The sequence below is a fragment of the Amphiura filiformis genome, chromosome 17 (assembly GCF_039555335.1).
Source record: "Amphiura filiformis chromosome 17, Afil_fr2py, whole genome shotgun sequence".
In the NCBI taxonomy this organism is placed as follows: Eukaryota; Metazoa; Echinodermata; class Ophiuroidea; order Amphilepidida; family Amphiuridae; genus Amphiura; species Amphiura filiformis.
The window spans coordinates 29,678,694-29,705,623 of NC_092644.1; the positions used below are offsets into that span (position 1 = coordinate 29,678,694).

Below are 26,930 nucleotides of genomic sequence, written 5' to 3' on the forward strand. Positions count from 1 at the left end.
CAACACAAGTAACCGATGGCGCTGTCCATTACGACGATTTTCGATTTTTTGTTCAGTTGGATGGTTTTTCTCAGGCTTTTTTGTTTATCTTCTTCTTCCAATAGTGCTGAAGACTGCAATATTTGGCGGTAATGCACTATGAATTGCTTGTTTATAATTATAACGTTGTGATCCAATACTGACAAACATGCAAATGACTGAAGCATTGGAAGGCCCTTCGCACTTGATTTAGTTTCCTGTTCAAGATGTTAGATGGAATACTGGACACTTCATCCCCTGGACACTTCATCCCCTGGACATTTCATCCCCTGGACATTTCATCCCCTCGTGTTCAAACGCTATTGTAGCGTTCTTTGAGCGTGACAGTGAATCAAGAATGCATATGAATATAATAATTGTTTAGAATCTTGAACTTAGAAGGAACTAATATAAGGAAATTAATAATCTTATTTATCCAATGTATGCACCGTGTTCTGTATGAGCTATCACCAGCTGATCACACGTATAATAATCGATCAATGTTGAATGGCAGCAGGGCCTATAATAGACTAATAGTTAATAATAGTTTATACATTCAATGAATTTACCTAAATTGAACAGTGCATACACGCATATCTTTAGTTATTACTGTGAGTATTGTTATCATTATATTATTACTATTATTGTTAATATTATTAGGCATATTATTATTATTATCATTATTATTATTATTTACTGTGTTTTTTTTTGTTGATAGCTCAGACTATTTATTATTGTTATGTTAAGTGTATTCTCTTTTTTCCTGTTATTTATGTATTTATTATGTATTGTTTATTCATTAATTAATTATTTATTTATTTATTTATTTATTTATTTATTTATTTATTTATTTATTTATTTATTTATTTATTTATTTAATTATTATTTACTTAAAGTTGTTCATCTAACAAAATTAGTACATTTATCTGTTTATTGTATATTGATAAATATGTCTGCATATGGAAGGATCGTGGCAATATTTTTGTATTGTCCACTTGATGAGGTGATTAGCGCAATGTCATGTTATACAATAGGAACAATAGCCGAATGCCTTACAGGAAGTTGAATTCTTTCAATCATTGACTGGTGTGCTATTAATCAATGGAATCTATATATAACTATATAATCATTCGGGAATCTGTAATATAACCAGAGTCTTATCACTGATAAGGTGCGATTAAAAGGTTCTAAAAGTAGTAAAGTACAAGGATAGTTAGAACTTATACTTGTAGGAGAATTAAATTAATACTAAACGGTAAAGACTAAGGAGTACTATACGCAAAATACTGGAATTCCATCAGTTCAACTGATAATAAATATCTGCATTATATTTTTTCTTTTTCTCCTGTTTTTGCCCATTTATTTTTCTTGCTTTCCTCCTACATCCCCTTCACCACCTCCACACATTCCATTTTTTTCTTGTTTTCACCAAAAGCCATTTTTTTTTTTTTTTTACCATTTTGTGGGGACACTCTATACTGTTATAAGATCGGCAACCAAGTTTTAGAATATGGCTCAAAAAACTGCAGAAAGAACTGATTTTGTCATTTTACTATTAGAGTGCCCCCCTCCCCGGAAAGTTACGTGATTCCCGACAGAGTTTACACTCTGCATCTGTATGGATTACAATCCATGGCCCCTAAAAACCGGGTTATAAAAAATCGCACGACCGGCGACCGCAAATATTTAAATTTGATTTCTCTAAATTAAATTTTCTAGATTAATTTTCTAAACTCAGTTTCACCCCATACAAACTTGCTCAAAAATATTAATCAACATAATTTGTCAGTCGAGTATACATGTAAGTCCTATTTGTAGCTATTTGTTCACCTGAAGATCATGTGGTTACTTATTTATTTATTTATTTATTTGTTTGTTTGTTTATTTATTTTTTAGGAACGATTGCATTTGTTTGTTTGTTTATTTATTTTAGGAACTGTTGCATTAATCCAACAATTCAAACAACATATATGTGTATTTGGAAGACGTGTGTGCACTCTATTCATTATTTTATTTTTGCATGTCGTGTGTAGAGGCCCTGTACGGGTGTTACTGATAATGATAAAAGTCATTATCAAATTTACATTCGTAAATTATTACCATCCCTGTTATTACGTATAGTCTAATGTGAAATTCATGAAAATCCTATCATTCAACAAAGAATTTATCGGGTAAAAGCTCTTTGACCGTTTCCAATTAGGGATTTTCCTTTTAATCAAATACCATCAATTATTTGCAAATTAAATACTAAGTAGTCAGATTGCACCCTTTTTCATATATGATTAATATTATAATACTTTACTAGCATGGTGTTGGCTAAAAATCAGTAAATAAATATAATGTGCATGATCATGATGTGTATAGGCCGTAGGCTAAACATCATAAATGAAAGAAAGAAAGAACCATAAAAGAAACAAGTACATAATTATTTTAGAAAAGTGTCAATTGTGTGTATGACTAGTAGGGTGATTCACAAAAAATGAAATTGGTATTTTTCAATGGGACACCCCCTCATTTTGTTCATTTTGATAATAAAATCATACCTGCAAAATATGAAAAAAATTCAAAAAAGTTTAGGGGGTGCTACCGGTCAATGAACTTTGGTACACAAAGTCAATGGGATTTATGAGCCATTTTCTTTACAACACAAAAAAAGCCATGTTAATTTTCCCTGATTGTGCCAAAAATATTTGATCATAGTGTGAGTAATGTCCTTAAAATAAATGCCAAAGAAAATTGTAAAAATGTTAACCCGCTTTCCAGACAATTGCATTTTTGTGAAAACTGTTACATTTGGGGCAAGGCAGTTGCTGGAACAGCCAAAATATTATGAACTGGCCACTATCCAATGTTGTGACCCCAATTTATATACATTTCTTTTCAACCATGGTGAATCTAATCCTTCCTGTGGTCATTCAATTCAAACAATACAAATCTTCATCAGGTATGGCCATAATGACCACCCCTGATACAGATGTATGGATTTTGATAGTTACTATTACATAAGATTTCAAAAGCTGGTATCACCATTGGGGTAAACTAATATGTGAAGAATTTTAATCTTTTTTTATCAACAAGTCAGTCAAATAAGGTATAAATTTGGGGTGCCTGGTGGGATTCCAGGGGATATCCCAGGGTATTATTTTCTTGAGCTACACTCCCTCTGTCACTTTTGAAACATTTTGTATTATTACAGTCAACTATGAACTTTAATTTGGTAAAAACACATGTTTTCACAAAGTTAGGTATATCATTGAACATTTACTTCAGTTTTGCAAGCCTGGTAGACTTTTTAGGCCCTGAAATAAGCGTTTGAAATTTTTGACAAAAAATCCCATTGACTTTGTGTACAAAAGTTCATTGACCGGTAGCATCCCCTAAACTTTTTTTGAATTTTTTTGATATTTTGCAGGTATAATTTTATTACCAAAATGAACAAAATGAGGGGGTGTCCCGTTGAAAAATACCAATTTCATTTTTTGTGAATCACCCTAATGACTAGCCTGATCATGCGAACGGCATCAACTGGCCGAGCTACCTATAGCTTCCAAAACTAGGTGTTTGATATTCCTAGATAGGGAAGACGGTGCGCCGTGAACAGGAATGAACAAGTTATATGAAGTTAATTTAATGCAATCATGCATAAGCCGAACCACCTACATCTTCCAAATTTGGGCGTTTACTGTTTGGTATACCTAGGTCATGTAGGTAGGGAAGACCTACGTGCACGCGTGAACGGGAAAAAACCTGAGTATCTGAAAAGTCCCTTTCACTAAACATATTATTATATTATACAAAATTTTATCTTTTTACCTTTTACTTAGGGTAGCTCGCCAATGTCTTACAAACATAATGAATTTGAGTGATTCCAATGTAAGCTTTAGACATGTTTAAACATTACAATATGCCAAAATATCAGCATGATCAGGGTTGAAACAGTAGGCCCTATACTGAAATACAATCGTAGGCCTATATACATTATGACCTTGTCTCTAGCTCTTGACCCCGCCTCTTGACATTCAGCTTTCTGCACACTAGTCATATTGAAAGAGAGAAGAAAGCAAGAGAGAAACTTAAGAATGAAGAACTACCGGGGAAGGACTAAAAAAACTTCACCAAAAGACCCTATACCACCGAGCTGTAATTCCATGCCCGGAGGTTCTATACTCAGTATCAGCATAATACTCGTAACGCGTGGTGAGAAAAGCGCAACTCAGATCATATAGTGCAGCTAGCATCTAAGCTCATCTGTAAAATGAGTATATAAACCTATTATGTGAGGAGGAGGAGGTCCAGGTTTTGGTACATTTATACCACTAAATCAAATTAAAAGACTAGAACAAAAGATGAACGATCAAGCAGGGGTAGCGCTAGAACTAAACACTTGAGTGTCCGCAGGGACCCCCGAACTTGCAAAAAATTTAAAAGTAGGGGGTCCGGAGTACAGTTTGGTGAGTCCCAGTTGCACAAATGCAGTATAAATAGTATGTCTGCAATAGCGCTAGATTGAAAAACTGGGGGTCTGCAGGGACCCCTGAACTTGCAGAAAATTTAAAAACAGGGGGTCCCAACTCTATTTTGGTGGGTCCGGGACCCCAAAAAGCAACTTAGCGCTACCCTTGCGATCAAGAAGGGTTCCCGTGTAAAAACTTTAGACTTTGAGCATTTGTCCCCAAAAGACCCTACCATGCATAATCTGAGACTAAACTTCTCACAAGTTAAACTTCTCACAAGTGGCTTAAGACGACAAAAGTGCACTGCCAAGCGGGGGGCCAAGTTTCTCTTTTCATGTAGGTTCACTTGGGTTTATTAAAAATAACATAACTACATGTCGTTCCATGGCTCTGGGGAGTTGGGCAGTGGCTGAAAATAGGTTAGTCTACATTACCAGTCGTTATCTATTTTTTTTTTTTTTTTTGAAAATCAAAAGAATTTGTTTAAACAACTAAGTAAATAATAATAAATAAATAAACAAACAAAATAAATAATAAATACATAAATTATAATAATTATAAATAAATAAACAGCCTATAGGCCTACATGTAGATACATAAACAATACACAATAAATACATAAATAACAGGAAGAAAGAGAAGAAATACACTTTAGCTTAAATAGTCCAGGCTAATATCAACAACAAAGTAGGGCCTATAATAATATCTTAATACTAATTACGGCGTGTCCGTCCGTCCGTCCTCTGTCCGCGCGCTATCGCGTTCGCGTCCCGCGAGTTTCGCGTTCACGCGGTGCACTATCGCGTGCTCGCGCTGCACTATCGCGTGCTCGCGGTGCGCTATCGCGGAGTATCAACGGGAGTGTGCGCGGAGTACAGTCCGCGCATCGGAAAAGCATTACAGTGTGACTAACAGGTGCATCTCATCGGACCAATAATTATAGGCCTTATTTTCAACACATATTTCAATATTAAGATACCGAACACGGAAGGCCTATGAACCGTTTTTGCGTTCACGTTTCTCGCGATTGATTTCATTACTTTAGTAACGGCCTATATCCACGTCCAGATACTAATTTTGGTTTCTCTAAATGTGGTAACAGGGCAGGGCTTGGAAGAGGCGAATGATTGGTTTCCAGGGCAGGGCTTGGAAGAGGCGAATGATTGGTTTCCAGATTATGGGTAGGCCTGCCGAAGTAAGCATCACACCTTTAAAACAAACAGAGTTGATTAAGTTGTGTCTTGGGTCTTGATCATTGAGAGACGCATTTCTTAGTAGTTTAAAATGTCAGGGCAGGTATATGGGTAACGAGTTTGGGTAATTAGAAGTAGGCCTATCACGAGAAGCGCCCGACCCGAGAACCGTGAAATCTAGTATATAATAATAATAAAAACATTAATAGTAATATAATGATAACGATAGGCCTACCCGGTAAAATAGCAAAATAATAATTTTTAAAGTTTTAAGTTCAGTCAACTTTCAATCAATCAACCCAGAACACCCTCCCGTGTCCGCGGATAACGACTGGTAATGTAGTCTAAGCTATTTTCTATTTTCATCGCCCCCCCCGTGCCCACCCTTTCCGTGCCAATGTATAATTGTAGTTAGTGATATTTTTAATTGACCCAAAAACAACCTCTTTTTTTTTTTTAGGCCTATACATCATGCATTTTTGTAAAATTAGTTGATTTAAAAAAAAAAAAAAAAAAAATAGATAACGACTGGTAATGTAGACTAACCTATTTTCAGCCACTCCCCAACTCCCCAAAGCCATGGAACGACATGTAGTTATGTTATTTTTAATAAACCCAAGTGAACCTACATGAAAAGAAAAACTTGGCCCCCCGCTTGGCACTTTTGTCGTCTTAAGCCACTTGTGAGAATTGATATGAGAATATTCTAAGGATAAAGCCCTTATAGGCCTATCAGTTATCTCCCTGCGCGTGTATCGACTTTAATTTGTTTCCCATTGTCATACTTGGATGCACACTGACCACAGAATGTTTTCTTTTTATTTGAATTAGTTGTTTGGAGGTTTTGTTTTGAAGGACCATTGACTATGACAGAATATCCAATTTAACAATTTTGAAGTCGGCTTTTCAAAAGCTTCAAAAATCGCCCAATATTCAATGGATTTCGCGGGTGAGATTTTCAAAGTTGCCAAAATGTCGCGAAATCGCGGGAGCACTTTGTTTGTCGCAGGACGGAAGTCAAAAGTCGCCCAATTGGGCGACTAAAACTGGCAATATAGTTATATGTATATAGATTCCACTGTTTGAAAGAGTTCAACTTCCTGTAACCATTCGGCTGACGGCTATTGTCCTATTGTATAACATGACATTGCACTAAATCTAATCACCTCATCAAGTGGACAATACAAAAATATTGCCATGATCCTTCCCTAGGGCCTATATGCAGACATATTTGATGCTATTATCTTTTATCACTATCTTATTAATAATATAACACACTATCCACATAACAGATACATGGTTCCCATAAAAATGTACGGTACTAATTTTGTTAGATGAACAACTAAGTAAATAATAATAAATAAATAAACAAACAAAATAAACAATAAATATAAATAATTATAAATAAATAAACAGCCTATACATGTAGATACATAAACAATACACAATAAATACATAAATAACAGGAAGAAAGAGAAGAAATACACTTTAGCTTAAATAGTCCAGGCTAATATCAACAACAACAAAAAACAAAGTATGGTAATAATATAAATAATAAAAATATTAATAGTAATAATGATAACGATAGGCCTACCCGGTAAAATAGCAAAATAATAATACTTTTAATAATAATACTAGGCGTAATACTGAATTAGAATCATCCGTGTAGGGGGCCTATGTTCAATAGGTAAATTCATTGCACTATTGCCATTCAACATCGATCGATTTTTATACGCGTGATCAGCTGGTGATAACTCAGAACACGGTGCATAGGCCTACATTGGATAAATAAGACTAATTTTAAATAAAGATTAATATCCTTATATTATTTCCTTCAAAAGATCCTAAACAATTATATATTCATATGCAATCTTTTTACTGTCACGCTCAAAGAACGCTACAATAGCGTTTTAACATGAGGGGATGAAATATCCAGGGGATGAAATGTCCAGGGGATGAAAATGCGAGGGGATGAAATGTCCAGTTACCGTTAGATGTTCATGTTGAACTTGTACATGTAGAAGGGACTAGAGCGGGCATTTAATTATTTCTTAACAATATTTGATTTGATTAATAAGTGAAGGTGGCGCCGGGAGGTGGCGGAGTTGTACTCTTTTTGTTCATTCATCATTTGTTGGTATTATGAAAGTCAGAAAATGGCAAGTACTATAGTGGGAATTCCAATTGAATGAACGCAGCTTTCAATGGCGTGACGAATTTTTGCGTACACTGCGCGATGTACGCCAGCGTGTGCGACTGTGCGTGAGTAACGCGGAAGTGAATCCAACCATGCCAACGCACTTGTGATTGGATAGCATTGTATCCAAGGTCGTGCGTTCGCGTTGTTGTTTGAAATGCGCAATATACGATCGCGGTTGGATCGAGTGCAGCTGTTAAAAGCTGCGTTCATTCAATTGGAATTCTTACTATAAGTAGAAGTAGTTGAAAGTTATTTTAAAGGAGAAAATTAGAAATAAAAATAAAATATGGTAATAAGCCCAATCGCCATTCTAACTTCCGGTTTTTGAGAGCAGTTTTAGGACACTTTGACCTCTGACATATCGGGAAAATTGACGTAATTATTATTAATTTTCGTATTATTGTCACAATTTTGATCATTAAAAATACCAAATAATTAATTTATAAAATACTAATATTTTTTATATTTGTTTTAAATATTGTAAAACATTTTAGATTATATTTTGTACGTACAAAAACCCAATATTTCTGAATTTTTCTGAAAGGTCAAAGGACAAAGTGTCCTAAAACTGCAAAAACTGTCCTACAATGCATTGCAATCTTCCAATGCCGATTGGGCTTATTAATTATTTTGAGATTTTCAATTTTGGACGCGGGTGGTAAACAGGAAACTATTAATCAAGTGCGAAGGGCCTAGTTTATAAATTTACAAAATTGTATGCGGTACGGTTTAAAGTAGGCCTACTTCTAGTTCCAGTAACTGTAACTCGTCGTACGCGTACCTAGAGTTACAGTTCACTCTATTATTATCTTTTCCACAAATAAGAAACATCACAATATGTGGGCTCTAAGGATGCAGCTGAGGAACTCTCTCAAGGACAGTTTGAGTTTGGGCATGCACTGACGATTTTAATCCCATTGTACCAGGGTTTGGGCGTGCTTGGGTGATTTTAATCCCACTGTACTAGTCTATACTCCCAAAGCTAAGTTGAGGTAATTGATCAACATTGATCTCATCTTTTGGGTGGATTCAAAATTCCCAGGGTTGGCAAAACCTGCAATCTTCATTGGAGTAATTTACTTAGTGCAAAAGTGGTCAAAATATTGCTCTGCAAAATGTCTTGATTTTCAAGATTTGGATTTATCATATTGAGCAGCATTCTACTTGTGATGTTTCTACACTGTGTAGAGAGGGTCTACAGCATCTCTGAGGTAAAACTGACAAATACAAGGTATATTTCTTGATGCTTGAAGTTTGGATTTCTTAAACGTACAGTGCATCCCTATATACCGCTGCAAGACTTCAGGTCCGTATGTCATTATGTTTAATGATAAAGACTGAAGTCTTGCTGGCAGGACTAGGCCTACTTCATGTTGTAATGTAGGTCACTAGGTGGTCAATTCCAGTGAAAGCGGGACAAAATTCTCTCTATGTGAACATGTCCACTGTGTGGCCATGTGTTTTGAACTCGCCATCCAAAAAGGGTGGCGGCGTTGCATTTTTCCAGTTCCTTCTGCCAAAAATGTTTATAACTTGACAACCACATTTACTACAGACATAAGTTTGGTGTCAATTTAAAGCTGAAAGTCCATACTAGTACATGCTGTGCGAAATTCATTAATGTGTGTTTTAGGGTGTTGGAGATATGTCCATTTGTTTGTGGAATATTCAGGGTGGCGGTGGCTGAGGAAGCGGGCTGTACAAACCCTATGGAAGGCACAGCATCATGAGCATTGCAGTTATATTTTTAAAATGCTCCCATTTGCAAATTAAAAGGCCCCTCTCCATGTAACTTGGACCCAAGTGTCCATAAGTAAAGAGGTATTAGATAAGCTATGTTTTAGGTCAAAGGCAGGCTCAAAGGTCACAGGTCAAAGGTCATTTAAGGTCATTTTCCAAAACAGTAAGAAAATAGGTAGGCCTATATGCCCTACCCCTATACAAGTATACATTTTCTGAAGGGAAATTTCATTGGGAGTTCAAATATGATGAGCAATTAAAGATAGGGGCAGAGGTTAAAAAATTATGTCTTGAAAGATAAAAAATGAAAAAGTAAATTTTTAGCTGACAATTTCAGTCTGGACAACTTAACAATACCCCCTACAATTTCTTAAATGGCGTATTTGGATTGCTCATGCAATTTCCTTTCGGGAAATGTATAGTTTGTATGGGTGGAGTGCATATTTAAAATTTTATGTCACTTTCAACATTGGAAGGCGTCAAATAAGCTCAAAAAGGCTGCGCAACGCAAAATGGGGCGAGTTCAAGACCCATGGCCAAATAGGAAATCATGTTAATATTGATGGAGCTTGCATGTATATATGCCATATCATGTTACGACCTTGGTACTTGGTAGTGCTTCCTCCTAAACATGCTAAAAAAATTTTATACTCCAAAAAGAGTTTTAATTTTACTGGAGGTCGGAGAGAGTGGTCTAATTGACAAATGATTGCAGGGTCGGATTTGAGAGCTGTTCAATGGGGAAGGCTGATGGCATCAGCCTGCCTCCATGTTACCAGTGATCACATCCTCCATCCGGCATAACCATCCCTTGTGTTATCGCCAGCCCAGTGCACCGACTGTGAGGTCCAAACAACCCACTTCCAGTTTAGCTCAACGAGCTGTTATAGGAAGCCACCCACTGAAGACTGGAGGCTGACATGGTATTTTATTTATTTATTATTTATTTGGCAAAATTGACAAGGCCCTTCGCACTTGATTATTAGTTTCCTGTTAAAAAATTTGAAAAAGGGACGAGGTGACTTTTAATTATTAATTATTACGGTACGGTAATTATTATTTAGAGCGGGCATTTAATTATTTCACAACAATATTTGATTTAATAAATACGGTACATGTAAGTGAAGGGGGAGTTGTACTCTTTGTTCATTCATCATTATTGGTGATTATTAAAGTCAGAAAATGGCAAGTACGGTACATGTAGAAGTAGTTGAAAGTTATTTTAAAGTAAAAAATAATAAAAATAAATATAAAATAATTAATTATTTTGAGATTTTCAATTTTGGACGCGGGCGGTAAACAGGAAACTAATAATCAAGTGTGAAGGGCCCAACAATATTACAGAAAATAACAAATTTAAGCAATCAATCATCATCACAAGAAACACACAACCAAGTCAATGAGCAATGAGCTAAATATGCCAACTTATGTATTTCCAATGGGGTCCAAAATGAAAAGGTGCCTGCAAAAGGGAGATGAAAACAGAGCCACAAAAGAGGGGACAAAAGTGAAATAAGTTTTCAGCCATTTCCTGGTTCATTGAGGTTAAAGATAAATGGGTTTTGACATGGGATTTGAAGGAATTCTTGATGGTGATACTGATAGACCTGATGTGAATAGGTTAAGAATTCCAGTCAGGGGTACCCTGATAAAAGAAGGAGTTGGAAGCAAGGCCACTGACTCTAGGGACATGGAAATTATATGAGCTAGGTCTGGTACGGTCTGAGTGTGTGTTATGGGTGACAGTGGTTTTAGTGAAAAATTGATCATTGAAGTAAGTGGGACCCATTGCATAGAAAACATTGAACATGTGATAGAGTCAAACAGACTCTATCATGGATGTTCAAAAGCTTAATGGAATCTAAGTGTACCTGACCAATATATGCTCTATGGGAGAAAAGTTGAGAATGAAACGAGCCATTTTATTTTGGATAATCTGTAATTTGCATTGATAGTGTTTGTTAAGGCCTGAATACCATGATGTGCACCAATAGTCTATGGCATTGTAAAGAGCAGAGTTTTTTCCGTAAATTCTGATTGAGATAATGAACATGTCTGTATTTAAAGAAATTTGAGTTTGCCAGTAACTTTGTTAATTATAGAGCTAACCATAATGTCTCCAGAGAGGTATTGGTCAAGTGTCACTCCCAAGTATTTGATGGACGTTTGAGCTTCAATGATAGTTCGATTATTGTAGGAAAGCTGAAAATCACAGACTTTGCCCAATTTTGATCTGGTCCCGAATAGAATACACTCCGTTTTTTCCACATGAAGAGACAACTTGTTATTGATCAACCAGTTATTGCAAGATAAATCAGAACTCAGGCTATGAGAAATGACCTCAGGGTCCTTATGGGATGAAATGATCACACTATCATAATAATCATCGGCATACAAAAGAAGCTTATTGTGCACCGATGTTTCCATGTCGTTGCTATAGCAGAGATAAAGCAATGGTCCCAGCAAACTCCCCTGTGGAACACCACAGGAGAGCTGCCTAAGATTGGAATTAATACCATCGATGCACACAAGCTGCTGCCTGTTTGATAAATAAGAAATGAACCAAGTGGGGTCAATTCCCATAGTTTCTTACACAGGATACAGTGATTAATGCTATCGAACGCTTTTTGTATGTCCAGCAATAGCATCCCTACTATTTTTCCCTCAGAAATTTGAGACTTCATATCGTACGGAAAAGTACCCGAGACCAAAGATAAGTTGACAATATGAGTAAATTAAAGGAGGTACATGAAGGAGTTTGTTCCATTCCCGGGTGGTTCGGATGAAGAATTAGTTTGCATTAGCCTCTGTGTTTGTGTGTTGCTGCTGGAATTGCTGTGAGTGTCCTCTTCTGGGTCTGGTCGTTTTAGGCTTGATGTGATCGGAGTGCCTACATGTAATCTCCAGGTGGCCATTCAGGATCTTATAAAAGCAGGTAAGCCGATGGCACTTCCTTTCCTGAAACGAGGACCAATTCATTTCTTTCAGGATCATGAGGATGGCAGTGATGCTGGTATATCTTGCCCATGCATAAGTGTTGGACACGAACCTGGCAGCCTTCTTCTGGACTCTTTCAATGGTGTCAATATTCTTCTTGGTATAGGGATCCCAAGAAGCTGTGGCATAGTCTAAGTGGGGTCTAACTAGCGTCAAGTACAATTTTTCCTTGACATGCCATTTCCGACATACCAAATCTGTATTTGCTTCAACAAAGACATCTTAGACAACCAAAAATCACATTATAATCAAATCATTTTTATTTTGTATCCGGACGCATGTCATGAACTGGGCATAAAAAGTGTTACACACAGTAAAATGTCAAAAATCACACCGATTTGTATTCAACTGAACATAACTTTTTATTTTGTACATATCATGTATAGGAAAGTATACATTTTTAGGAAGTCTACATTACAAGGATCTCATATGTGGCAAAAACAAAGTCAATATTCAGGGTGGGTAAAATTTATATAGGGTGTAACATAATAATAATTTTAAAATAAATGCAATTTGTTACACCCTGGTAATTTTTTCCCCATTGATGAATAAGTAAAAACAGATATTGATCTAGAAGGATGTGACCATGGCCTTTCATTTAAAAAAAAATCTGGGGGCTGATTTCATTGTGGTTAGAACATACAGGGTGGTCAAAATTGTGTATTTTTACCAGGTAAAAAACAAGTTTTCAAGCTATATAGTCCCTTGAAAGACCTGTTTATCTGATGTGTAATTATTTACCATCTAGATAAGTTTAAAAAATCACATTTGCTTAAGTTTCCTTCTGCTTTGTAGAGCTAGTATTGAGAATACAGGGTGATCCATTAATACATTGGAGCGGAGATGATTCTATTTGTTATCAATGTTGTATGAGGTCGCATGTCATGAATGACCAAAAATCCATCTTCTTCATAATACATTGGAGTATTTTGTTGTGTGGTGATAAACAACAAAATTACATATTAATCTTTTTGTTATGTAGCTTTATATTAATCATTTCTACTCTATTTGGTTATCAATGTTCCTCCAAAACTAAAACTAGAAAGGAAGTATGAACAAGCAGGGTGACTCTGGCAAGAGATAAGCCACTTGAAAAGCCCCTTTGTACAGAAAATGGGTCTTAATTAAATGCAATTTAAGTTAATTAACAGTCAATTAATTAATTAATAGGTTCCATAACATTCAAAACTGTTTATATCATGAAATATATCTAGTATCAAGAATACTATACATGAAATTTGTGGTTCATGCTACTTGTACTTTTCTAAATACAGCATTTCAAAGTTGCTTCCTTTTTTGCTATTTTTTTGTGTGTAATTCCTATGGTGCATAACATTCAAAACTGCATGAAATAGATCTAGTATCGTACTCCCATGTACTTTCTAAATACAGCATTTCGCTTCCTCTGATGCGACCCCCATGCGAACCCACTCGGACATTTTGACCCCCAACTCGCTTACTAATCCAAATGAGCTATAAATGGTCTTAATGAAGGGGGAGATCAATAGCAACAAAATGACACCAAATTTGATGTAATTCTGAAATTAATTGAGACTGAACAATAAAAAACCTATTCACATGTAACAAATCCCCCATATTTGATAGCCCAGTTCACGACATGCGACCATCCATGCATGATCATGATGATTTAAGAATATATTCATGGGTAATTTCAACTTCCTGGCACGTTAGCAGAGGATGTTTAAAGACATTCCCATAACCCAATGAGGTTTCTGGCCTTGGTATGTCTGCCTTAACACATGTGGTACAGTTGACCATACCTTGCATTTGGATTGTGTGCACATATTTCTTGTTTTCATCCTTTTATTTAACATTCAAAACATGGAGACTTATGAATAAAACTAATGCAGTGGGACAATATGAATGTTTTCTAGAAAATCCAATTTAATTTCATAAGTCTCATCGACTAGCTACTTGGCTGCAATTTTAAAATTACTATTTTGTGTGTGTGGTAATGGGGACTTTGCCTTTAAAATTAGGTTATATTGATCAAATTTCCCAATCATAGTGCATTGTAGGAATGCCTTTAAGCCTCCTCTGGCACGCAAGTAACAGAGATGTGACCATGGAGGTAGAACTTTTTGAATGACCCTCATATAGTATATTTATCACCAAGTGTCTAGATGAGTATACTTTTGTGTGGCTTGAACAAAATTGAACATACTGTATTGACTTTGACCTATTCGGCAATATTACCTGTGTAAACAGGTTAAAATGATACTTCCTAGATAGTCCCAATTTGAATTGTTTTTGCAAGACAAATAATTTGAGACAATTTTGGTAAAAATTGGGAGCATTGTTAGGTTTGCCCCCTGTAGAGCTCAAAATGTGACATTAGTATTACCTTTTTGCTTGTAATTCAAGAACCATCCGCCACAGACTGAACTATCTACTATTAATTTCTGAATCATTATGGCCAGAGCAATAATTTGGTGTGGTTATGAATAAAATCTGGTCAAGTTTGCAATTTGACCCCTGAACTACATTTTAGGGTTGTACATGTACCGGTAAGTCTTTTTGGGGCGCCCGCAACGGTTGGGGCACCTTATTGGCATGACTTTGTGAAAAGATTCTAATTTCACTCTTGCTAGATTTACTTCGCAATTGTTTTCCTATTTTAAGTATGCCCAGCTTAGTTCTAAATAAAACCACAATTTCCTTGGATTTTATTTTATTATTGTTTTCTGATATGCACGGGATAAAATCTTGTGTGTATATTCTTTGTTTAAAATACAAAATTAATGGACTTATACAAAGGTCTCAGTTTATTTGGTGTTTTTATGTCTTAAACCAGTTTACCGCCTCTTAGAACCCGATAGACAGTGACCAACACTATGGACCACAATAGCCTAATCTCAATGGCATAGTCCAATAACCTCAAATAAACAATCATATAGTGCAAAAGTTGCAGAGCAGAGTTTTTGTACCCAAAGTTTCAAAGTCATTCAATGAATGTACAAATGTATTGGGATTAAAGAACCGTGTGCTGATAGATGCGCATGTTGTGGATCCCAGTGCAAATTGACCTTAAGGCAAAAAAAAGAAGATGTTTGCTTGCCCTCAACCGACTGGCCCTATAAATTTTGGAAATCAGAAAAAAGTGTGTGTTTTTTTCTATTTACTGTACAAAAGAATACCCACCCTATTTTTGGAAATTCCTGCAAAGTTTTTTTTTCTTTTCAATTTGTTGTATTCTGAAGATGTAAAAAAAATGTATTTTAGAACTTGTGTTCAACATTTTGGTTGTTTTGTAATGTTAGTTGATTCATTTTGACACCCAAATTGTCTGATTTTTCATATTTTGAGCCTTAATTAATACAAACAGTAGAGTTTGCTAGTAATAAAAACTAGAGCGATAACCGCACCATAGCTGAACCATGTGGCTTTGGCAGTTTATTGTGGTAGGCCTATACCACTGTCACCCAGAGTCTGTAATGGACATAATCTCGAAATGCTACGAAGGTATGACTGCCCGAGTGGTGTTAATGAAAGAGGAAAAGTAAAGAATATAAAATAAACTAGAGCAACTGTGCCCTTTGCAAGGGCACAAGGTAAGTTAGGCGGATGACTGTGACGATCTGATCAAGCAGCAAGCAGCAATACTGTGCTGGATAGTATTAATTTTAATAAGACTGTTTCATTAATTGCCGTTTTAATATACCTTGATCGTGGAAAGCTGGCATTTTGAAAACTCAACTTTTGACCTCTGTATGACCCCCTTAATGACCTTAAATGAATTTTAAAATATTTTCAACATGTTTAGAATGTCATAAGGATCGCATTTAAATTTCAGCTCAATTGAAGCATTTTGAAAACTTGACCTTTGACCCCTTTATGAACCCTTAATGACCTTAAATGAATCGTAAAATGTTTTTAAAATGTTAAGAATGTCATAAGGATCATTGCATATATAAATTTCAGCTCAGTTGGAGCATTTTGAAAAACTTGACCTTTGACCCCTTTATGACCCCTTAGTGACCTTAAATGAATTTTAAAATATTTTTTAAATGTTTAGAATGTCATAAGGATCATTGTATTTAAATTTCAGCTCAATTGGAGCATTTTGAAAACCTTGACCTTTGGCCCCTTTATGACCCCTTAATGACCTTAAATAAATTTTGAAATGTTTTAAACATGTTGAGAATGTCATAAGGATCATTGAATTTAAATTTAAGCTCAATCGGAGCATTTTTGGTTAAAATGACCTTTTTTGACCCCTGTGACCACTGGATGACCTCTGATGTTTGGAATTATTTTTATTATATTCTTTATATTTTCCTCTTTCATATGACACCACTCATGGGGTCATACCTTCGTGGCATTTAGAGATATGTCCATTTCAGACCAAATGGTTTGTGAGTTAGTAAGCTAGTAACTTAGTAAGCTAGTAACTTAGTAAGCTAGTAACATTCACTCATATAGGCTGATACCATTTTCATGGTTCAGCAAAAACAAAAAAAAAAGAAATCTGACCGACCGGCCCATTTAAAAAATTCATTTGAGGGCAAGCAAACAATTTTTTTTATTGGCCTAAGATCAGTAACGAGGCAGATAAAACGCCTATTTTGACTATACAATGTAAACATAAGCAAGCCATGTAGGTAGTACTGATAATGATAATTCCACGCTTATTAAATTTGAATATACAATTAAAAAAACGCTTATTTTGTAAACAGATAATACTGTGTGATTATTTATGGAAGAAAGTTTTAAATGGAACTGCTCTCATTGAAATAATTAATATATTAAACATACATTTTGTTTTGTCAACAATGAAAATCCATTCACAAATAAAGTTTTTAGGACGTTATTTGAAAATTCAATTCATTCAGAAAATGCAAGACTGGACTAGTAATCATGCAGTCTTTTTGATTCTTCTACTCTTCCCTAGAAAAATCATAATACCAAATCTACACACCATGGAATTCACCATATCACGTCCAAACTCACATTGGTTGGCCCATTCCTTTTTTAAAAGAATTTTTATTGGAGAAAGATATTATGTCAGGCGGATTTATCCGCCTGATATACTGTGAAGCTCTCAAATCTTCTTTCTTTCTTTCTTCTTTAGTAGAACCAAAAATTGCTACTAGTGCCAGACGCTTGCACCAATTTTGACCATTATTATGTTTTGATGGATCCAAGTTGTGATAATATTGGATCCAAAACATAATAATGATAAAATTGATGCTTTACATAATATTTATTGATTTCGCTATGACTTTTAAAATATTGGACTCGACTACGCCTCGCCCAATATTTTAAAACTCATAGCTCGACCAATAAATATGGGCTCAACTGATCCAATTTTATATCAAACTTGGCCACAAGAAGCACTGGCCCAAGCTTCATATAACTTCTACACAGATAGGGGTCAAAGGTCACATAAGGGTTATTAGGGGTCATTTTGTGAAAATCTTTAAAATGCTACTTCTCCTTTAAATGACATGCTATGACCACCAAACATGGTCATCAAGAACCGCTGGCCCAAGCTTCAAATAAGTTGTACCACAGATTGGGTCAAAGTTCATGTAAGTTCATGTAGGGGTCATTTTGTGAAAATATTTGCCTGAAATGTAATGAAGCAGCTATCATTATAGAGGCAGCAATTTGGCAGATACCTTGTAGGAGACAGCTATTTGATAACAAGAGAGAAGCATAAAGATTTGTTGCATGCTTGGGCATGTCTACTGGTGTAGTTTTAAGTTTCCAGGAAAATTTAAGTAAATATTGTGCTGCTATTTTGATGATAAGAGTTGTTAGGTTTGATAATTATGCTATCCCATGATGCATTTACGAAAATACACACTAAAGGTATGTGATGAATGCTATATAGTTGCTTGTGGGGTGGGGATGGTGGTCAAATTTTATTCCTTCCCATGATGCATTTATGAAAATCAATACCTACACACTAAGGCTAGATGGTAAATGCTATATAGCAATATGGTGCAATAATGGTGAAAACTAGTACTTGGGTGGATGGGAGGGGGCAAAATTTTGAAATAATAATCATTGATTTATAAGGGGATCATGAAACATCAGCTAAGGTCATCCAATGTCAAAGGTCAAATGTTACACCTGCTCTGATGGGGCCGTAACTCTGGGAAAATGATACCTGACACTTGGGGAGTATGAAACCGCAAAGGTCATGTGAGGTCAAAGGTCAGGTCAAATTTAAAGTTGCTCCGATCGGGCTGTAACTTGGGGAAAATGATCCCTGACACTTAGGGAGTATGAAACCGCAAAGGCAATCCGAGGTCAAAGGTCAGGTCAAATTTTAAGTTGCTTCAATTGGCCTGTAACTCAGGGAAAACAATCCCTGACACTTCAGGAGTATAAAACTAAAAAGGTCATGCAAGGTTAAAGGTCAGGTCAAATTTTAAGTTGCTCCGATCGGGCTGTAACTTGCGGAAAATGATCCTTGACACTTGGGGAGTAGGTATGAAACCATAAAGGTCATCTGAGGTCAAAGGTCAGGTCAAATTTTAAGTTGTTTCCATTGGGCTGTAACTCGGGGGGGAATGATCCCTGACACTTGGGGAGTATGAAACCGTAAAGGTCATCCAAGGTTACAGGAAAGGTCAAATGAGGTCAAATGTTAAAATAGGCCCAATTGGGCTTAAATGTGATGCAAATTACCCTTGATTTGAGAGAGCATGAGTAGTCAACTCACGTTTACCCGAGGTCATAGGTCAAATCAGGTCAAACAGAAGTCACCGCCTGACATTCGTGGCTCGTGAGCCACAGTAGCTCTAGTTAACCATGGGCTCATTCATCATGATAAAGATACTTATGAACTGTGTAACCAATTGTGCATTGTGACATGGTAAGGAGTCAAAGGGTCAATGTGACTGCACAGCCCTGTCAACAATTAAGCAAATAATATTTCTAGTATGCATGCATATAGACACACAATACAAAGTTCAGTTTACTTAACCTGATTATCCTAATAATTTGCATGTGCCTGTGTGCTTTGGTTCTTTTACAGATATACATAATAGTCATTATAGGCACCTCCCGGTATTGATGCAAGACAAGAGAGTGTACATCTCATGCAACATGGTGAACCAGCTACATCAGCCATCCATCATCAACTTACAATGTAAGAAGATGCCAGAAGGTGACATTTATAGCCAAAAATGGTTGGTACATGTAGTTTGAACATTTGATATCCATTGGGTTGATTTATATTGTAATTGAAAAGCCTTATTGTTCTGAAACAATAATATTTGAGAGAATAAGATCAAAATGAGATATTTAGCAAGTTTTGAGTGTTCTTATTGCAAGAAAAATTTCTCGTCTTTTGAGTATTTTAAGAGACACGAAAAGCGGCATCAAAGAAACGGCTATGACAAGAAATATACCACATGCGGTAAACAAATATGTCACTCGAGTAGGGTTGTGTTTAAGAAGAAATACACGGGAGGAAAGGTAATTGTGCCACAGTCAATGCAGAGCAGTGAAAATGGTCAGTCCTTCACATCTGAGGTAGAGCTGGACACATCACCTCCAAACCAACGGAGACAGCTTAATTGTCATATTTGCTGCTTACTCATACCGGAAGATAAGTTAAATGAACACCTTAGAACTGCACATTCCTGCACATATTTTGGTCAGTGGTATTATCAGTACAAGGATGTTCAAAGTGCTGGACAGGAAGATCTCGGAATTCATCAGAAGTCTGCACTCATACATGTAGTTTGTGAGTATTGTAAGGTGGAGATTACAAAGAGTGATCTCAAACTTCATCTGAAGTCTACGCATTTATGTGTTTATTGCAAGAAATTCTTCAAGGATAAGAAGTATTTCACCAAAGAAGAGCTAAAACATCATCTCAAGTCTGTGCATTCACATGTTGAATGTGACTATTGTAAGAAGCTTTTCACAGAGGAAGATATTAAACTTCATCTTGATTCTGAACATTTGTGTGTGCATTGCAAGACACATTTTACAAAGGAGGATCTTAAACTGCATGAAAATCATATGATTATTAACTCTGATCATGGGCATATATATGTATTATGTGTGTATTGCAAGAAATATTATAAAGAAAGGAACTCAAACTTCATGTGAAGTCAAAGCATTTATGTATTCCTTGCAAGAATTGTTTCACAGAGGAAGATCTCAAAATTCACAATAAGTCTGAGCATATATGTGTATATTGCAGGAAGTATTTTGCAAAGGGATATCTGAAACCTCATCTGGAGTCTGAGCATATGTGTGGGCATTGCAAAGAGTGCTTTACTACAAAACATGATCTCAAATATCATATCAGGATTGAGCATATGCATACACAACGTGTTGTATGTGTGTATTAAAAAAAGTGTTTCCTTCGGGAAGATCTCCAACCTCATTTCAATTCTGACCATTTTTGTAAATATTGCAAGAAGTTTTTCATCAAAGAAGATCTCACATTTCATGTCCAGTTGGAGCATTCACCTGTCGAATGCATATTTTGCAAAGAGCTTTTCTCCCCCGAAGATATCAAATTTCATCTCAATTCTGAGCATTCATGTGTGCATTGCAAGAAAAAGAAGCAAAAGTTCTTCACAAAGGAAGATCTGAAACGTCATCTCGAGATTGAGCATTCGCCTGTTATATGTTCTTATTGCACGGAGCTTTTGGCAAAGGAAGATCTTGACCTTCATCTGAAGTCTGAGCATTCATGTGTGTATTGCAGGACGCAAAAGTTCTTCACAAAGGAAGATCTGAAATTTCATCTGGAGTCCACACATTTTTGTGTGTATTGCAAAAAGTTCTTTACAAAGGAGGCTCTCAAACTTCATCTCACATCTGAGCATCCATATGCTATATGTGCATTTTGCAATAAGCTTTTTAGAAAGGAAGATCTCAAAATTCATTTAAATTCTAAGCATTTATGTTCACATTGCGATAATTTTTTCACTGAAGAAGAGCTCAAACGTCATAACCACTATGAGCATACACCTGTTGTTGTATGTGAGTATTGCAAAAAGGTTTTCACAGAGAAATATATGAAACTTCATCTTGAGGCTGAGCACAATGTACATTTTGTATGTGTGTAAGCAAACGTTTTTCACAGAGGAAAGATCTGAAACTTCATCTGAAGTCTTGCATTAATTTTACGTGCATGCTGCATGTTAATTGCAAGAAGTGTTTTGAACAAACTTCATCTAAAGTATGAACACATTATTTTTTTTTTTAAATTTTAATATTGTAACGTGTGTTTTCACTAATGAAGATCTCCAAAAGCATTTGCAGCCTGAGCATTGTAAAGAATTATTTCGCATTGGAAGATCTCCAAAGTCAAGTGCAGTTAGAATACATGTATGTACTATGTGAATATTGCAATTAATATATAACACACAAGAAAACATAACACACCATCTCAAGTTTGAGCATTTACGTATGTAAATGTGCATAGGCCCTATTGTATTATTTTACAAAGGAAGATCTCAAAATCCAGGCAGGCCAAGTATTTACAAGAATGCCTATTGTAAGACATATCATTTAGGAAAATCTTGATTTTTGCTTGAAGTTGAAGCATTTATGTGTCTATATCAAGCACAAGCCTTGAAATAAGCAGGCGCCAGGAGCAAATTTGCTCTCATAAAGCCACCAATTGCTCCTGGTCCTTGTAAAATTCACATGAACCAGGTGCAATTTTCTGAAACAAATTGCTCCTGGTTCCAGTTTTGCACTTGATGCAGTAGTGCTGGTTTTATGCATAAAAGGATTGCTCCTGGTTCTTGTAAAATCCCAGTGAACCAGGAGCAATGTTCAAAAACAAATTGCTCCTGGTTCCAGTCTGCTTATTTCAAGGCTTGATCAAGCAGCATGTAGGAGGATCTCTCATTTCATCAGACATCTGCATATTTATGTGAATTTTGTCAAAACTATTTTGCAAAGGAAGTTCTCAAACATCATCTGTAGTCCAAGCTTACGTGTGCTATCTGACTGTTGCAACTGAATAAGAGAAAAAGTTTCACAAAAGGTCAAATTGGGAAAAATTCAAAATAATCACCAAACTAGTCATTAAATTTGGTTTTATTGTACTTAAAAAAGTTTTTAAAGTATAATTATTGTCAAAATGCTAGGAAGGTCTGGGAAGTAAACTGCATGTATTACTCCCGGTATTACTACTTCCACTGACAATCATGTAGAGGTCAAATTTCAGAGGTCAAAAGAGAAAAAAACACATTAAGATCAGTAAATGAAGGAACATTGCTTCCTTGGTTAATATTAATTTTGTAAAATATCTTCATGTACATTATTATGAAGTGTTGCAATTACAGCAACCAAAGATTGCTCATCTTTGTTATCTCATTTCTTCATACCGGGTGTCCCAAAAAAAGGTTACATGTAGATTTTTGAAAATAATCTAAGTTAATGTTAACAAATTTAAATATCCTTTTCATGACATAATGTATGTACCCTCTACTTGTACCCCTGTGAATGTCAAGTTCACAGCGACACAGCCTACGTACTTAGTCCGCATTCCATGCATTCCTGAGCAAGCTCTTTACCTGACATAATGCAACACAAGGTTCATTATACCGTCACAACCACCGTGCATTTGGCGGTGCACTTTGAGTAGGCCCAGTCATAGCATGCCAGATGCATAATTTTATTCTGACAAACAAAGAATAAAATTTGTTAAGTTTTATTTCAAGAGTTCAGTCAGAAATGCAAAACAAACAGCAGCAATTTCAAGTCAACAACATCCAAACAAGGCCTAAATGCGAAAGATTGTTATTCATTTCACTATGTTGATGACAGGAGATACAGCGTGCAGAACTGCTTTCACCAAAAACGTGTTTATCTCCAATGACCATCTTCCTTTATTCGTTACCACCAGGAGTCAAGAAGCTCTAAAACTGATTTATTTTCAGTGTACAATATTTAATTTTTCAATATGTTTCTTTTGTGCAATAAGTTCAACAATGAAAAATAAGAGAAACATAAAAAGTAATTTTATACAAATCTTAAAACAAAGGTGCGTGTGTTCAACTTTCGTTGTGCGATATTTTGATGGTTAGCCACTCTTGACACCCCTGTCATCTTGCGCTCATAAGTTAAGTTGCTTTTAAGATATGGAATTGAAACTTAGCAAACAGTTCAAGAAGGATGAATAAATAATATCTGAAAAAATAACATTGTTTTGTTGTACCATCACAAAATGCGGTTCATTTTCTACATGTAACGTTTTTATGGGACACCTTGTACTATATCTTGTCAGAAACTCCTGCATGTTAATGCTTTTGACCATATATCATGTCAAATGTTTTCCAACTTCCTGGGCTATCTACATTTGTATATTAACAAAACTTGATCATTGGGGGATAGCGATGTGAAAAAAAGATCAATATGGCTGAATCACCATCCCTGTTCCCATTAATGTAAACCCAGCTGTGGTCAATCTTGTTAAAGCTCCATAATCTAACTAAAGTACCGCAGTAGAGTGCTTACTGCGCTGCATCAGTTGGATTATGGGGCTTTGGCAAGATTGATGTATGGTATTTTCAACAGCATGCTATAGTGTTGTAAAGCAGGCCAAGCACTGACATTAAACAATATATATCGGACGTCTTGCCAATTCACCTTTTCAGTAAAATCCCATTGAACTTTTGTGGACAGACCTCTGATATCATCACGCCGATGCACACATTGTTACTACCCACTTCACTTCTTTCAAATGCACAGTAACAAAGTTCGCTAAACAATATGTACATTTGTGTGACGTCAACTGACAACATTTCAGGTCTGCTCGGAGATGTGATGGGATTTTCCAAAAAGGTGATTTGATATGACTTTAGTTGGTCTACATGTAGCAATTGAGGTTATTCTTGGGAATACAAGCCACTACAAATTTAGGCTAAGTTAGATTGAAATGTATTTGTTATTGTGCAGGTAGTTAAGGGATCTAGAATGAGCGTTCGAATTGCATTCTGAATACGAAGCATGTCTTTCTGATATCAAATAATTTTCATTTTTCAAAATTCACGATATAATACAAATTTTATGACAAATTATTAAAATTTGATATTTTTCAAATAAATTTTATAAATCTAATGATCTTTTAAGTGTATGTAGCTGGGAGGAAAAGCCGACGATCAATTGAAAATTTTGACCTTTTATATTGAAGATATGGATTTTTTCCCCAAAAGACCCTTTTTTTTTTTTGGTGTTTGGGAAAAACAATCCATATCTTCAATACTGAAAGGTGAAAATTTTCAATTGATCATTGGCTTTTCATCCCACCTACATACACTTTAAATATAAATCAATAGATTTATAAAGTTTACTTCAAGTACTGTTAAATATCAAAATATCAATTTTAATGATTTGCCATAAAAATTGCGAATTTCAAAAAATCAAAATTATTTGATATCAGAAGGACATTCTTCATATTCAGAAAGCAATTCGATATGTCTGATGTGCTCTAATGTCCCACAATAAATACTGTCCAAACGTTCATACCCCTTCCCTTAATCAGTAAATTTCCTTATTGCACTAATGTACATGTAGAGCCAGGCCACAGCCCAGCTAAAAAATGATCAATAATTGGTGAGAGTTCAAAATTGTTAAAATGCAGCATCATTATTTATTATAGGCACAGTCAACAAAATAGAGTTTACTCTATGGTTCCCTAATTTGTGTGTACATTATTAATGTATTATTAATGTGCTCCGATTCTTTTACAGAAATGCAGGACAGTTTAATGGTCACCTGTTCCAGTGTTGATGAAATACGCAAGTGTTGAGCACAATACATTAAGGTGAACTACACATGTTTCAAGATAGAAACTTTCATATCCAAAAAATGACCGTGTCCTCATGTTTTTAAGGATTAATGACTTAACCTGGTTGAGAGAATTTAAACCTGGTTACACCAATAGATCACAATGAGATACCGGGCAAGTTTCAAGTGCATTTATTGCACAAGACATTACTCATCTTTTGAGGATTTGAAGAGACATGAAAGTCGACATCAAAGAAGCTATCATGGAAAGATATCATCTGCGTTTAAGAAGAAACAAATCAGAGGTAGAGTCGAACTATTGATGTGTGTTTATTGCAAGACGTATTTCACCAAAGTAGAGCTAAAACATCATATCATGTCTGAGCATTCACTTAAATGTGACTATTGCAAGAAGAAGTTCACAAAGGAAGATCTTGAACTTCATCTTGATTCTGAACATTTGTGTGTGCATTGCAAGACGTATTTCACCAAAGTAGAGCTAAAACGTCATATCAAGTCTGAGCATTCACTTGAATGTGACTATTGCAAGAAGCTAGTCAAAGAGGAAGATCTTGAACTTCATCTTGATTCTGAACATTTGTGTGTGCATTGCCAGGTACATTTTACAAAGAAGGAGCTTAAACTTCATGAAAATCATAGAATGTCTAAGGCTAAGAAAGTATTATGTGTATATTGCAAGATATATTTTTGCAATGGCAAACTCAAACTTCATGTGATGTCTAAGCATTTATGTGCTCCTTGCAAGAAAGGTTTCAAAGAGAAAGATCTCAATATTCATATTAAGTCGAGCATTTTTGTGAATTTGCAAGCAGTATTTTGCAAAGGATTTCTGAAACCTCACCTGGATATTTATCATCTTGTGTGGTATTGCAAAAAGTCATTTGGAAAGGATATAACATAAGGACTTCATATGGAGTCTGACACATTTGTATGTGTGATTTGCAAAAAGTTCTTTGCAGTTGATGACCTCAAACTTCATCTTAAGGTTCAGCATTTCACCAAAGAAGATCTCACAATGTGTTTCACCTGTGTATATTGCAAAAAGAGCTTTTCTCACGGCAAGATCTCAAACTTCATTTCCATTCTGAGCATTTTTGTAAATATTGCAAGAAAAAGAAGATATTCACCACTGGTGTCAAAGATCATCTCATGATTGAGCATCTCACAGGTTATATGTATGTATTGCAAAGAGCTTTTCTCACAGGAAGATCTTGAATATCATCTCAATTCTGAGCATTCATGTGTGTATTGCAAGAAAAGAAGCAAAGGTTCTTCTTCACAAAGGCAGATCTGAAATTTCATCTGGAGTCCACACATTTTTGTGTATTGCAAACAGTTCTTTACGGAAAGGCTCTCAAACTTCATCTCAAGTTTGCTCATCCATATGCTATATGTGTCAGTATTGCAATAAGCTTTTCAGAAAGGAATATCTCAACATTCATTTAAATTCTAAGCATTTATGTTCACATTGCGATAATTTTTTCACTGAAGAAGAGCTCAAACGTCATAACCACTATGAGCATACACTTGTTGTATGTGATTGTGAGTAAATTGCAAAAAGGTTTT

General features: G+C 35.6%; 1 long non-coding RNA gene across 1 annotated transcript in view; it reads left to right on the forward strand.

Moving 5' to 3' along the window:
- Positions 1 to 26,930, forward strand: part of LOC140137595 (uncharacterized) — a 39,992-nt gene continuing 13,062 nt past the window's right edge. Inside the window, exon 1 of the long non-coding RNA XR_011856870.1 lies at positions 1 to 128. This is a non-coding gene — a long non-coding RNA (uncharacterized lncRNA). The remainder of the gene's footprint in view (positions 129 to 26,930) is intronic.